The following is a 14476-nucleotide window of genomic DNA, read 5'->3' on the forward strand; positions in this document are numbered from 1 at the left end:
GCAAGATGGCGGGGTGGGAGCAGGAATGGGGGTCCAGAAGCCAGGAAGCCAAGAGTCCGAGGGTCAGAGAGCCGGGACCCAAGAAGAAGAGGTCTGGGGGTCAGGAAGCAAGGAGTCACAAAGTCAGGGGTCCGAGGATCAAGAAGCAAGAAGTCACGAAGTCAAGGGTCTGATGAGCAAGGAGTCAAGGAGCCAAACACAGCAAGGCAGGGTACGTGTTGCTGTGGCAAAGAGCCGAAGGGAAATGCTGACCTTATATCCCTTCCCAGCTCTTGTCACCAGGTGCTGTGAGTTATCAATCGGCCTCACCTGTGAGGCCATGCCTTGCCTCTTCAGAACAAACTTAGGAAGGCCCCAGTCCTGCAAAGTCTTATTGGTCACAGGGCCTGGCTCCTGCCTGCACACCTGACATTATCATCATCATTACCAGGTTTATATTCTACTTTTCTTCCCAGAATTTCATGGTAGCCACACATAGTTCTCCTCTTCTGTTAACCCACACAACAGCTCTGTGAGGTTGGCTATGCTTAGAGATGGTGATGAGCCCAAGATCACCCAGTGAACTTTATGGCTGAGTGTAGAATCTGAACCCTGGTCTTCCAGGTACTAGTCCTAGTCTAACACTAACCCCTACAACACACTGGCACATGAGTAGAACACCTGGACCTCTGAATTACATAAACTCTGCCCCTCACCAAAAAGGGGGGGGGGTGAATGATGTACTGGTGGTATTTGAATCCTAGTAAGTTAGCAAAAATGTACAAGACAAGTACAAATATCCGCTGGAAATGTAAAGAAAAATAAGGTACCTTTTATCATATGTGGCAGACATGTAAAGTTATAAAAGCATTTTGGGAAATGATATATAGTGAATTGAAAAAAAATGTTTAAAATAACTTTTTAAAAAAAACAGCCGGAAGCTTTCTTATTAGGAATTGTAGGTACCAACATTCCAAAGGAACAGAAAAGACTTTTTGTGTATGCAACAACATGCTACTAACCCAGAGACGGAAAGAAGACGAAAGTCCCTACCAGAGAGGAATGGCAAATCAAACTGTTGGACTATGCTGAAATGACAAAACTGACTGGAAGACTCAGGAACCAAGAAGACCAAAACTTCAGTAAAGAATGGGAGAGATTTATAATTTATCTAGGAGACCACTGGAAACAGATGAAAACACGAGCAGGATTTTAATAATACTTGTAATGTAGCAAATATCATGGACGAGATGAAAAGATACAAAATGAGGATTGTGGGGAAAATATGCAGTTCAGAGGGTGTACAACAGGACCCATAGAGTGGAAGGTGGGAAGTCCAGAGATTTTGAGAAATCTCTAAATTTGGATTGTTATTAATTTATATTTGCAAAACCAAATAAAAATTATTATTGGGGGGTGGGGGAAGAAGCCACACACGAAAAGGAAATTTTAAAAAAGGATACGGGTGAAGTAGGGCTGGGGGCAGGCTGAATTTGATGGGGCAGTGCCCTGTTTACTCTAACAAGAACCTGCTTAATTTAAGGCATGAAGTTACTTGGGTCCTTTCTTAGAATGCAGTCATCTGCATTACGCTTCTAGCAATCTTTGCTCCTTGATGCCAAGTATCAGCCCAGTTTCCCCCCTGAAGTATGAGATTTGCATCTCAACCATGTTGGGTGGTTGCTTTCCAAAACACATGCAAACAGTCAAATGATCTGTTAACATCTTCAGAAAATGCCCGCTAACCAGTTCCCCAGTTGGATGTTCCCCACAAATGGTTTTTCAGGCCAGACATTCCATTTGCGTGAGGAAGGGTTGGGAGAGAGAGAGAGAGAGAGAGAGAGAGAGAGAGAGAGAGACTGTAGCTCAGTGATATAATAAATAATATTTTATTTATTTATACCCCGCCCTTCCTGGTTCAGAAAACCGGGCTCAGGGCGGCTAACAACAAATTTAAAACACTTAATTGATGCAACAAAATACAGCATAAAATACAGTATAAAACGTGAATAACAATAAATTCAGAATTCAAAAATCAATTTAGGGAGGAAATCCATCCAATAAACATTAGATGATCACCAGGGCTAGCTGGCTAAATTAGACCTATGTGGGCCAGCGAGGAGACCAGGGGAGAATTAGCTGTGGGATCCCAGAGAGGGTAATCTTCATAAAAAGGGGGGCGGGAGGGAAGGAAGGAAGGGAAATAAAAGATCAGACTAAGCTCAAATTGAAAGCCAGGCAGCATAGCTATGTCTTACAGGAAGGAAGTTAAATCCTGGTAGAGCATTGCTTTTGCATGAAGAAAGTTCCAGGTTCAATCCCAGGTATCTCCAGGTTTGGGCTAGGAGAGAACCCTGCCTGAAACATGGAGAGCTTCTACCAGTCGGTGTTGACAATGCTGAGTTAGAGGGACCCAATATAAGGCAGCTTCATGTGTCTCTGTGCCAGAAGAGACATATTATGTAGATCTCCACTGAGCCTCTTGGGCTTGCCAATCAGAAGGTCAGAGGTTTGAATCCCCACGACAGGGTGAGATCCCATTGCTCTGTCCCAGCTCCTGCCAACCTAGCAGTTCGAAAGCAAGCCAGTGCAGGTAGATAAATAGGTACTGCTGCGGTGGGAATATAAACAGCATTTCCGTGTGCTCTGCTTTTCGTCACGGCAGTGCCGGATTTACGTATAAGCAAAACAAGCTATAGCTTAGAACCCCACTCTCTTGGGAGCTCCCCCAAAATTTCACTATTAATATACTTCTTAATTGTATTTCAGTTCAACAATTAGTTTGATAAAATACATATTTTGTTATGTGCAAATGGCTTCAGATACCTGTTAGGTCCATAAATTACCATATAGCATATTTGTTGTTGTTGTTCAGTCGTTTAGTTGTGTCCGACTCTTCGTGACCCCATGGACCAGAGCACGCCAGGCCCTCCTGTCTTCCACTGCCTCCCCCAGTTTGGTCAAACTCATGCTGGTAGCTTTGAGAACACTATCCAACCACATCGTCCTCTGTCATCCCCTTCTCCTTGTGCCCTCCATCTTTCCCAACATCAGGGTCTTATTCAACACAAAAAACAGTGGCAATTTGTTGTTGACAAAGGACACCTGGACATATAAAGGACCCCGTTACCTTCAGTAGCTTAGGGCCTCATCAAACCTAAATCTGGCCCTGTGTCATGGTATTCTGTTGCACCAGAAGCGGTTTAGTCATGCTGGCCACATGACCTGGAAAGCTGTCTGTGGACAAACACCAACTCCCTCAGCATGAAAGCGAGATGAGCGTCACAACCCCATAGTCACCTTTGACTGGACTTAACCGTCAAGGGGTCCTTTACCTTTACCTTTTTTGAAGATCTCCCTCCCCCCTGTGACTTCAGATATGCAGGAGTGGGCATCAATGTTATCTCTTATGATAGACAATTTTGAATGAGTTCCCCATTCACATATTTTGTTCACCATCTCCTGGTCAGGAAGAGCCTGTCTGAACATGGGATTTCAGAACCTGAAGCAATCTTTTTAAGAGTTGATTCAAAACCATACTTTACTCATTTTAAATTTTATCATTCATTCCCTACAGGAGTCAACCCAAGGATAACTTACACTTTTTTATATAGCTTCCCAGATTAGCATTTTGTATGTGTGTGGTGATGCTTGTCTACGGGTGGAGGCGGCGTAAAATTGTTCGGGTTGTCAAGCGCGGATGTGACTAATTTTGACTTCGTAAATCTGAAAGTGAACAGTGTGCCCACCTAAGGCTGAGCAACAGGCTCTTTTTGTTATTTGCGTGCCAAGGCAGCCGAGCCACAAAGTTCCCAGGAGAACAATAAACCACACTGACACAAAGTATTTTGGTTTGTGTGTTCAAATAGGCCACAACTTTATTAGTTACAGATGTGAGCGGTTTGGCTTACGCATTGGGGTAAAGTCAGGCTATATCTTGACTCTTGCCCGTCTGCAGCGACTCTGCTTAAGGGTAATCCACCAATGGGGGTGCCCTATGACTTGTTGTTGTTGTTTAGTTGTTTAGTCGTGTCCGACTCTTCGTGACCCCCTGGACCAGAGCACGCCAGGCACTCCTGTCTTCCACTGCCTCCCGCAGTTTGGTCAAACTCATGCTGGTAGCTTTGAGAACACTATCCAACCATCTTATCCTCTGTTGTCCCCTTCTCCTTGTGCCCTCCATCTTTCCCAACATCAGGGTCTTTTCCAGGCAGTCTTCTCTTCTCATGAGGTGGCCAAAGTACTGGAGCCTCAGCTTCAGGATCTGTCCTTCCAGTGAGCACTCAGGGCTGATTTCCTTAAGAATGGATAGGTTTGATCTTCTTGCAGTCCATGGGACTCTCAAGAGTCTCCTCCAGCACCATAATTCAAAAGCATCAATTCTTCGGCGATCAGCCTTCTTTATGGTCCAGCTCTCACTTCCATGCCCTATGACTTATGACTTATCAAATAGGGGCATCCCGAGAGGCCCCCCTAGGGGTTGTGACATGGCCCTAGCCCACGTCCAGGCTTTGGACAGGATTCATACCCCGGATCCCTTTAACAGGATACCCTTCCTGAGAAGGAGCAGGTGAAGGCAACAAACCAGCACGACTCTTCAGGCTCTCTTTGTTATTTTGCTTAAATAGCCCAAGCATTACATCACGGTTATCCAACATGGTGCCCTGTAGATATCGTTAGACTCCAACTCCCATCAGCCCTAGCCAGCATGGCCAACAGCCAAAGGTGATGGGTGTTGTAGTCCGAGAACATGTGGAAGACATGACTACCCCTGAAGTACAATAATGGCTGGAGTCATTCCAGTGGAGGCAGGAATACTGTGGCAGGATGAGATGTTCCAAGGACATATGATTGGTATTGATTACTGCATGCATATCTCCCTTCTGTGAAGGAACACCAGGTAGATTCCCAGGTGGTCTTCCATCCAGACATTGGCCAGACCTAGACCTGCCTTGCTTCAACAAGGTAACTGCATATTGTGCCTAATGAACACTGGGACTTCGGTGTTCATCTCTGTGTTTTGTTTTTTAAATTTTTATTCATTTTCCATTTTTGTTCATTGTTGTTGTTGTTGTTTAGTCATTTAGTCGTGTCCGACTCTTCGTGACCCCATGGACCAGAGCACGCCAGGCCCTCCTGTCTTCCACTGCCTCCCGCAGTTTGGTCAGACTCATGTTTGTAGCTTCAAGAACACTGTTCAACCATCTCGTCCTCTGTTGTCCCCTTCTCCTTGTGCCCCCCATCTTTCCCAGCATCAGGGTCCTTTCCAGGGAGTCTTCTCTTCTCAGAGGTGGCCAAAGTATTGGAGCCTCAGTGAGCACTCAGGGCTGATTTCCTTCAGAATGAATAAGTTTGATCTTCTTGCAGTCCATGGGACTCTCAAGAGTCTCCTCCAGCACCATAATTCAAAAGCATCGTTCATTACATACATTTCAAATTCTTAACATTTGCTATATATTCCTCCCTCCCTCCCCTCCAAGACTTCCCCCAACTTGCGTTCCTGGTTTGTTTCAATTTTCACCCACTTTGCTATCTCTCAACAGAAAAAGTTATTAATAACATAGCATCAAACCTTAAAAACATAAAAATAGAATAAAATACATCATCTTATTTCACTATCTTCCAAACATTTTCTGATGTTAATAATGTGAATGTTTATTTAAATCCTGCCATCAAGTCTATTGCCTTTCTTTGTTTCTGTAAGTATAATATGAATGTTTCCCACTCATTTTCACAGTCTCTGTTGTCTTTTTTTCTTAGTCTTTCTGTCGTTTTTGCCAGTTCTGCATAGTTCATCAACTTCTCTTGCCATTGTTCTTTAGTTGGTATTTCTCCAGTCTTCCAATTTTGTGCAATCAACATTCTTGCTGCTGTAGCATACATAAATAAAGTCCTCATTTTTTTGGTATGTCTTGAACTAAAATACCTAATACCTAATAAAAATGCTTCTGGTAGGTGTTCCTCACTGTGTCGTATGGACTTCAGCTGCTCCTATTTTTTAACTGAATATTAATTGCAGGGAGGGCAAAATACACCCCACCCCCATCAAGGCATTCACGGAAGAAAATTGATCTAAACTATGTGAATCTATAAGGGACGCGGGTGGCACTGTGGTTTAAACCATAGAGCCTAGGACTTGCCGATCAGAAGGTTGGCGGTTCAAATCCCCGCAACGGGGTGAGCTCCTGTTGCTCGGTCCCTGCTCCTGCCAACCTAGCAGTTCAAAAGCACGCCAAAGTGCAAGTAGATAAATAGGTACCGCTCTGACGGGAAGGTAAACAGCGTTTCCGTGCGCTTCTCTGGTTTGCCAGAAGCAGCTTAGTCATGCTAGCCACATGACCCAGAAGCTGTACGCTGGCTCCCTCGGCCAATAAAGCGAGATGAGCGCCGCAACCTCAGAGTCAGCCACGACTGGACCTAATGGTCAAGGGTCCCTTTACCTTTACCTGTGTGAATCTATAAAAGGAGGAAATACTGCAGAACATAGTGCTAGAGAGGAAGAGGTGTGGGCAAAGTCTTTACATACACACACACACACAAGCAAAACAAAAACAAAAAGCTGAGCACTTCCCTTTGCTTCCCGAAGCTGTTCTATTAACGGCTCCTTTTATGCAATAAAGGAATGACTATTTATTAGAAATACAGTCTGTCTGTGTCTGATGTTCTCAGCGTAGCAGCTGAAGGGTGATTTAAACCACCCCTCCCAAATGAGGGACTTATTTTAAGCCACAAAATAAACATCATCTGGGTTCAGTTACACACTTTTGCAGAAACTGTAGTTTGGCACGCTGTTTTCCGCGAAGCTGCTTTATACTTATCTCAGACCTTTGCTTCAGCAAACTTGGTACTGTATGCACAAGTCGCATTCAGTGTTCTCAGACCTGGGCCTCACCTTTAACCCAAACATGTACTTGAAACCCATTTCTTAATTATTATTTTTTACCATATATTTCTGTGCTGGCAGTAAACATAAGAACATAAGAAGAGCCTGTTGGGTTGTGCCAATGACCCATCTGGTCCAGCATCTGGTTCTCACTGGGTGGCGCTGTGGTCTAAACCACTGAGCCTCTTGGACTTGCCGATCAGAAGGTCGGCGGTTCGAATCCTCACAACTCGGTGAGCTCCCGTTGCTGTGTCCCAGCTCCTGCCAACCTAGCAGTTCAAAAGCATGCCAGTGCAAGTAGATAAATAGGTACCACTGTGGCAGGAAGGTAAATGGCGTTTCCATGCATTCTGATCTTCTGTTGTGCCAGAAGTGGTTTAGTTATTCTGGCCATATGACCCGGAAAGCTGTCTGTGGACAAACGCCAGCTCCCTTGGCTTGAAAAGTGAGATGAGCAGTGCACCCCATAGTTGCCTTTGACTGAACTTAACCATCCAGGGGTCCTTTACCTTTACCTTTTTTTACCTCTCAGTGGCCAACCAGATGCATGCAAGAAACCAACAAGTTTCTGGTGGGTGGATGTGGGGGTTTGGGGGGGGCTTCACATGCCTCTAGAAAATCAGCTCTCAGTTCTCTAACCAACGGGTCAAAATTGTGGGATGTGGGTTTGATGGAGGAAGTTGTGGTTTAGATTGCTTTGTTTATTTTATGCTTGGTCATTGTCTGAAAAGAAGACGAAGAGGAGGAACGGGAAGCATGACTTGGGTCGGCTCGGAATTACTCAGTAGCCTCACATGAACAGAAATGGCGCAAGGGGTTCCCCACACTTCCTTTTTGTCCTGTCCTAGAAAGCACAGGTCCGAAAAGTTTTCTGTTTGTCCCATGCTCCCCAGGCACAGGTCTGAGGTCTTTCCCCCTTTGCCCTTCTCCTTTCCAAGGCAAAACCTGCTCTAAATCAGAGAAAATCAATCCCGAGAGAAAACTGGATTTTACCTTTACCTTTTTATATATCTAGGATGTGAAATCTGTGGCTTCCCAGATGTTCATGGACTACAGCTGCCATCATCCCATCATCCCCATCCATGTTGGCTGGGGCTGTTGGGAGGTGGAGTCCAGCAACATCTCAGATGGAAATGGACAGATACCCTAGTTTTAGTTTCTCTCAGTTACTTCATTTTCCAATCTTAAATTCAGTTCTCCACATTTGTGTGTCCAGATCCAGAAACCTCCCCCCTAAATAAATTCACACTTGACTCAAATGTTGGTTTGGTTTTTGGCATCATTTAGGCCACAGCTTTATTGATTACAGAAAGTGACTGGTTGCATAGGCTCTGGTTCGACTAGCTCCCTGCCATGCAGGTAGCACTGACCCAGGGTTCCAGCATAGGTCAGCCAAGGGTGAACACCTGGATACGTGGAAAGCCGGGAACGGGCTAACTCCGCCACCCAAATGTCCCCCTGGACTCAGGCACAGGCACAAGCCCCTCTCAGGGGTTGACCAAACCACCGAGTTCCTGGATTCCTTTAACGGAATACCCTTCACATAGGGGTGGTGAGAACATTCCCCTATCCCTATCACCTGAACCAGAGCCTATTCGCAACCTTACAAGTTGTGACGATTTGCTACGCGGCATGCAAAATCCAAATGGCAACAGCCATTCAGCCAAGTGGGGAGAATTCCTGCTGTGCCCCTGTCCCAATGACAGACGACACACAACGGCATAGCAAGGCCAAGCGCACAGCCCTAAAAATAGGGAGACGTGGGTGGGTGTTCCGAATTCACGCGCCGAAAGAGAAAGCTCTGGGTCACGTGAATGGGCATAAATAGGTCCCTCAAACCATTTGGACTGCGTCCCATTGGCCAGATTGCACCCAGCTTCAAGGGACCTACCAATCAGGTGTTGTGGCTGACCAGTTGTACCCACCCACAACACAGGATGTCTGCTTTCCAGGTCTCACCTCTTTAAGGGAGGACCAGATTTCTGCAGCAACTTTCGTGTGTGTGTGTAATTATCAGTATTTTAGTGCAAATTTATCCCAACAAGGACAATTTTCTATGCAATTTCAACTAATATACACAGCTTTTCACTAATGTATGCATTGTTACGCAGACTTTCCCCCTAACATATGCATTTTGTATGCACTGTTTTGGTTAGAGGAGTGCGTCACAAAATTTGCAGGAGTGAAAATTGCAAATGATAGGTGTGCTTCAGTTCCTCTATCGGTTCAAGAAGTGTGAATTAGGCAGTTGCTCATTAAAAGGCAAGGAACAATCAAACAGTCTCTCCCATCCCAAATCTGAAGAGCTTCAGCTTTACAGAATTCTGACTCCCGCAAAACAATCATGAAGAAAGAAATCACAACTCATCTGTTCATTGGGAGCATCAGGGGTCAAAAAAACCAATAAAGCAAAGATGAAAGCCACCGTATGTTCAGTGTTTGCTTTCCATCTCTCAAAGGGCTTTTCTCACCAGCGATCCTGGGGATTCCCAGAGGGACGCCCATATGATCAGCTTGGAAAAGGAAGTGCCTCTTCCTCACATATACCACATGGGAGGTAACTGACAGCCGTGGCATTTGCTTGGGCGCTGGTGTTTGCCTTAGTCACGCTGTTATCACTTTAATACTCCCATGCGGTTGGGCAGATATCCACCGTGTGCCAAGATTATCTGCCCTTCTTTTGTAATCTAAATTTACAAGGGCTAATTTCGGGCAGGGTGACGTAAATCACACACAGATGTCAATACGCTGAGGGAAACGAGTGGGTGCAGATATGAAGCTGGCCTTAGGAATGATTTGGTTTATGGGATTGTTGATCTCACAAGATCCACTGTGTCATTTGTCTGAGTGATCGGAAGTCAATCATTCTTCCTTTAGGGCAGAGATGCTCAAACTTTTTAATTTATTTCTAAGGTACCTGATAATAGCTCCCTGGGAAGAGGGATCCATTGTTAAATCACCCTGGGAACTGTAGTTCTGTGAGAGGACTAAGAACCCTCAGGTTTCTTTAAAAAAAAATATTTTTTTATTTGGTTTTACATTTAACATTTGCATTCATATATAAATCATAATCCTATACAAATATGATTCTCTGAATCCCTAGACTTCCCTACACCCCTCAATGGGTTCCATATTTACTCTTTTTATTCAGCTGCATCGTATAATGTTCTCTATATTTCCTTAAACTCAATTGTTACCATAGTTCTTGTTACATTGCTAGTGTTCTTAAAATCCTGCCAATGTTTTTAATCGTTTACAGTGTTCCTCTAAATAACGTACAAATTTTCCCCATTCTTTATTAAATATATTGTCTTCTTGGTTTCTGATCTTCCCAGTCATTTTTGCCATTCCGGCATAATCCATCATCTTTGTTAACCATTCCTCTCTAGTAGCGACTTCGTCATCCTTCCATCTCTGGGCCAAAAGTATCCTCCCAGCCGTTGTAGCATACATGAACAGTCTTTCCTGCTCCTTTGGTATTTCTGGACCTAAAACTCCTAATAAAAAAGGTTCTGGTTTTTTCCACAAAAGTTATTGCATGGACAGGCGAAGTGCCCCCAACCCCAGGCGACCCCCAAGCAGAACAATGACTCAAGACAACGTGCTATGGGATTAAAATTGGCCACAACTTTATAAGGTTTCAGATGTAGGGAGACCTTGGCTCAGGCATTGGGCGTTTATCCTTCCCAGTCCCTGGCCGGGGATCTGGGAGATATCAGGATTATCCAGAATGTGTGGGGATTGGGCTGGCTCTGGAGAACATATGTTCAAGCAGAAAGCCCACCCCTTTCACCACCGTCACAGGGGAGAGCAATGACAACCTCTCGGTGCGTGGCCAATGCCTCCCCTTGAGACCCCTTTAATGGGGAACGCTGGGATCACCGCTACATGGGGGGCATGGGTCACCGCTTCACGCCCCCCCATTTAGGAAGATAGACTAAAGGATTCTGCCCAAGGCCCGAAACCACCAAAGTTGTGACGTTTTGCAACGGGAAAGGCAAAACCTGCCAATGCAGGAAAATTCCTTTCCAGCCCTTCAACAGCGACCATGACATAGCAGTGTCCGCGTACCTGTGGAGAAGAGGTTAACCCGCAAGGAAGGCTTAACTGAGGGAGGGCAGGGTGGGAGAAGCTCTGGAGCCAATTGATGCTTTGCAGGTAAGATTCACCTTCTGTTGTGTGCGCAGGTTGTCCCTGCCCCTACCTGGCTGATCCTCTGGCAACGCCTCCCCAGGCAGGATTGGGCGAATGGCTGAGATAGGCAGAGACCTCCAGGTATCCAGCCTGGGGAGGGCAAAGCCAGCCCGTACTACCGGGAGCCGCATTGGGATCCGGGGGGCTGCGTGCAACCACACAAACAGCTTTTATCTCCTCTGAGGCATAGGGCGGCTCCGGTCCACAGGTGACTCGCCTCTCCTGGCCTGGAGGCGAGCACTCCTCCTGCGGGAACTTAGATCCTTCCGCCTCTGTGCCCTGAGCCTCTGCGGCTCAGGAGAGGCTGGAGGGTTACCGGACCCAGAGGCAACCTCAGTTTCCCCTGACGGGGCTGAGAGTGGAGCACCTGCAGGCAATGGGTCCTCCATCACTTCAGGAGCCAGAGCAGACTCAGCTGATGTCTGCACCTGAGGATCCAGCACAGGTGAGGACCCTTCAGGCTCAAGCCCCAGCCCCGGCTCAGCTGGTTCTGGAGGTAGGGACTCCTGTGCAGGCTGGGATTCCTCAGGTTCAGCCTCCAAGTCTGAATCCCAGGCCATCACAGACTGTCCCTGAAAAATACAGACACTTGGAGGGTCTGGGAAGGTATAAAGCAACTATTGGGCAGATATGGATCTGACCCTTGGGTTAGACACCGCAATTCCCAGCTGGGACTACCACCATCCGCTTTCCCACCAATTCCTCTCCTGCTCCTATCAGCTGCAGAAGTTCCTGGCGAAAAAAATTCAAATGCTGGAATGCAGGAGCACAGAGACAGCGCAATCACACAGGGAAACTAGGCCGCCTCAATCCAAGTGCCAATAATTCCTGAGATGCCTGTCACAGCCATGAAAATGTCTTGCCTAGACTTTGAAAGGAGGCGTCTTAGCAGCTCATCAAGCAGATTCTGGCCCCCGGGGTGTTTGTGCTGTCATCAACACAGCTTTACAAATGGTTGCGGCAACTATGATTGAACATACACGCCGGCTTTGTCATAATTGTAACAGTCTGTCCTTTCTGCGTTTCATTTCTCTGGGTTCCTCGGCGCTTACAACATTTCGCCGTCCCTGTTAAGTTGTGGGCGAACATATCAGACGACACAGCGATTCTTCAAACAGCTCTTGTTTATTCACAGGCCAGAACAGAACTGAACTGAAGGGTTCAGCCAGCCTGCTTATATAGAGCTCCAGTACAACGTAACTGTAACCACTTTCTGTAACTATCCAATCACTGAACGTCACTTTCAATCCCCTATTTGCATATGTGGACCTGAGTGAAAACTATCTACAGTATCCCCCTGCTGGCCCAGGGTGAGAACTTCAGTACATAACAGTCCCCCCCACCCCCCTAAAAAAAGAATGTGTATATGTCTTCCAACTGTGGCTAACACTTGCCCGTCGGATGACGTGGATTCTAGTCCATTAGAGTTTATGCCATAGATTTCATAGAATCATGGAATTGTAGAGCTGGAACTGACCCGCCCTCCCCCCCAAGGTCATCTAGTTGAACCCCCTGCAATGCAGGAATCTCAGCTAAAGCATCCATGACAGATGGCCATCCAACTTCTGCTTAAAAATCCCCAAGAATGGATTTGTTAGTTGTTGTTTTTTTAAAAAAATATTTTTTTATTGATCAATTTCCACATAACAAATTATCAGACCATATAATCACATACATTATTAAATGTATGTTAAAAGTCTGCTCACACATGCGTAATCAACCTGAAAGTCACAGAAGGGAGGCGGGGACTCATCAAATGTAGTATTTCCCGTAGAGTGCTGTAATGGGGTATTGCAATGAAATCTTTTTTCCAGATTCACACCCTCTCTTTGCTGTCCCCATTTAAAAAATAATAGGAATAATATTTGGACTTGGCAAATGGGCCCGTTCCGGATGGAGACTGTGGTTTAAAATTTGCCTGATTATCAAGTACCTCTCACTACAGCCCTCGGAAAGTGACGTGCTTGCTGCTTTTCATTGTGAAAAGTTCAAACTTGAATCGAAATGCCAATTCACTTCTGGCCTCCGGGTCTCTGTTAAAGCCAGCCCTGGCATTTGGCAGAGTGAAGCGGTGGCGGGTGGCAGATGTGGTGGGGATGGCATCAGTCGTTTCCTTCTGTTGCCACACTGCCTGCTCTCCAGCTCTCTTGCTACCCTACTGCCTTTGGGTATACTGAACAAGACTGTCCCCTTGTCCGTGTTGGAGTAAGGACTAGCTTGCAGTCCAATTGGAATGGACGGGGCCACCGTCTTTTCCTTGCCCTCAGGCGGCAAAATGTCTTCAGCTCGTGCTGTTCTTAGAAACAAAGTAGACACTGAAAGGGCAAAGAGATGAGTCATTCCAAGCCAAACAGCGTGTTGCATAAATTAAGGAAATCCAGCAGCACGAGGACAAAAGAAGAGGCATCTGTTGCCAAGGGACGACTGGAGGGGCTCTACTTTTTGAACTTTTTTTCCTCCTGTACTTCTTTCTGCCAGGAAAAAGTATTTTTTACAGGACACTGAAGCAAACTGTGTGTTAGGGGTTCGGGAAAATCAGAAGCTGCCCAAGTCAGTCCACCTACCTTAGTACTGTCTGCACTGCCTGACAACAGCTCTCCAACATTTTTTGGTGTTTTCATAAAAAATGGTCAACAACTTTGGGGTGTCCTGGTTTTCACTTTTTGAAATGCGGCAACCCAGGACCTTCTGAGCAGCCACCAAGACATGGACCTTCCATAGTTTTGTTTATCCTAAAGAACCTGTGAGGCCTTCAGGAAACATTCACTTAGGCCAGGAGCAGCCATGGTGTTATGAATTCAGACAGGACAAGTAAGTGTGTTGATTTTCTCCTTGACACTCTTCCTTCTGCCCATTCCTTCAGGCCCACTCCTGCACCACCTCCAAGGGCAAGTTGTGAGGTGCTCACTACGTATATTTGCTTTCTCTCATTGCTTACTCCCTTGGAGAGGGCACGTGAACAGGCAGCAGCTGCAAGGAAGATGAGCAGCAGGCCCAGGAAGTGCCAGAGGTCAGCAGAGGACAGCCACATGTCAGTGGTAGATGGAGCCAGAGGCCCAAAGTGAGTGATGCAATGGACATGATTCTTACCTGCTGTTAGCTGCAGAACTGTGCCAGACAAGGAACCCCCAGGCTGGCTTATGAAAACCAGCCTAGCTGGCCTAAACATGACAAAGGGGGTCATGGGCCATCTGAGAGGAATATTTGGGCCTGAGGAGACAGATGTTCCCAAGGTGATGGGGCATGTGTTTGAGATGACAGGAAAAGGGAGTCTTGAGCAAGGGTTGCTGAAAAGAAGAAGAAGAAGAAGAAGAAGAAGAAGAAGAAGAAGAAGAAGAAGAAGAAGAAAAAGAATTTATTATTTGTACCCCGCCCATCTGACTGGGTTTCCCTAGCCACTCTGGGTGGCTTCCAACAAAG

This window comes from Podarcis filfolensis, assembly GCF_964270895.1.
Source record: "Podarcis filfolensis genome assembly, chromosome: 10".
Classification (NCBI taxonomy): domain Eukaryota; kingdom Metazoa; phylum Chordata; class Lepidosauria; order Squamata; family Lacertidae; genus Podarcis; species Podarcis filfolensis.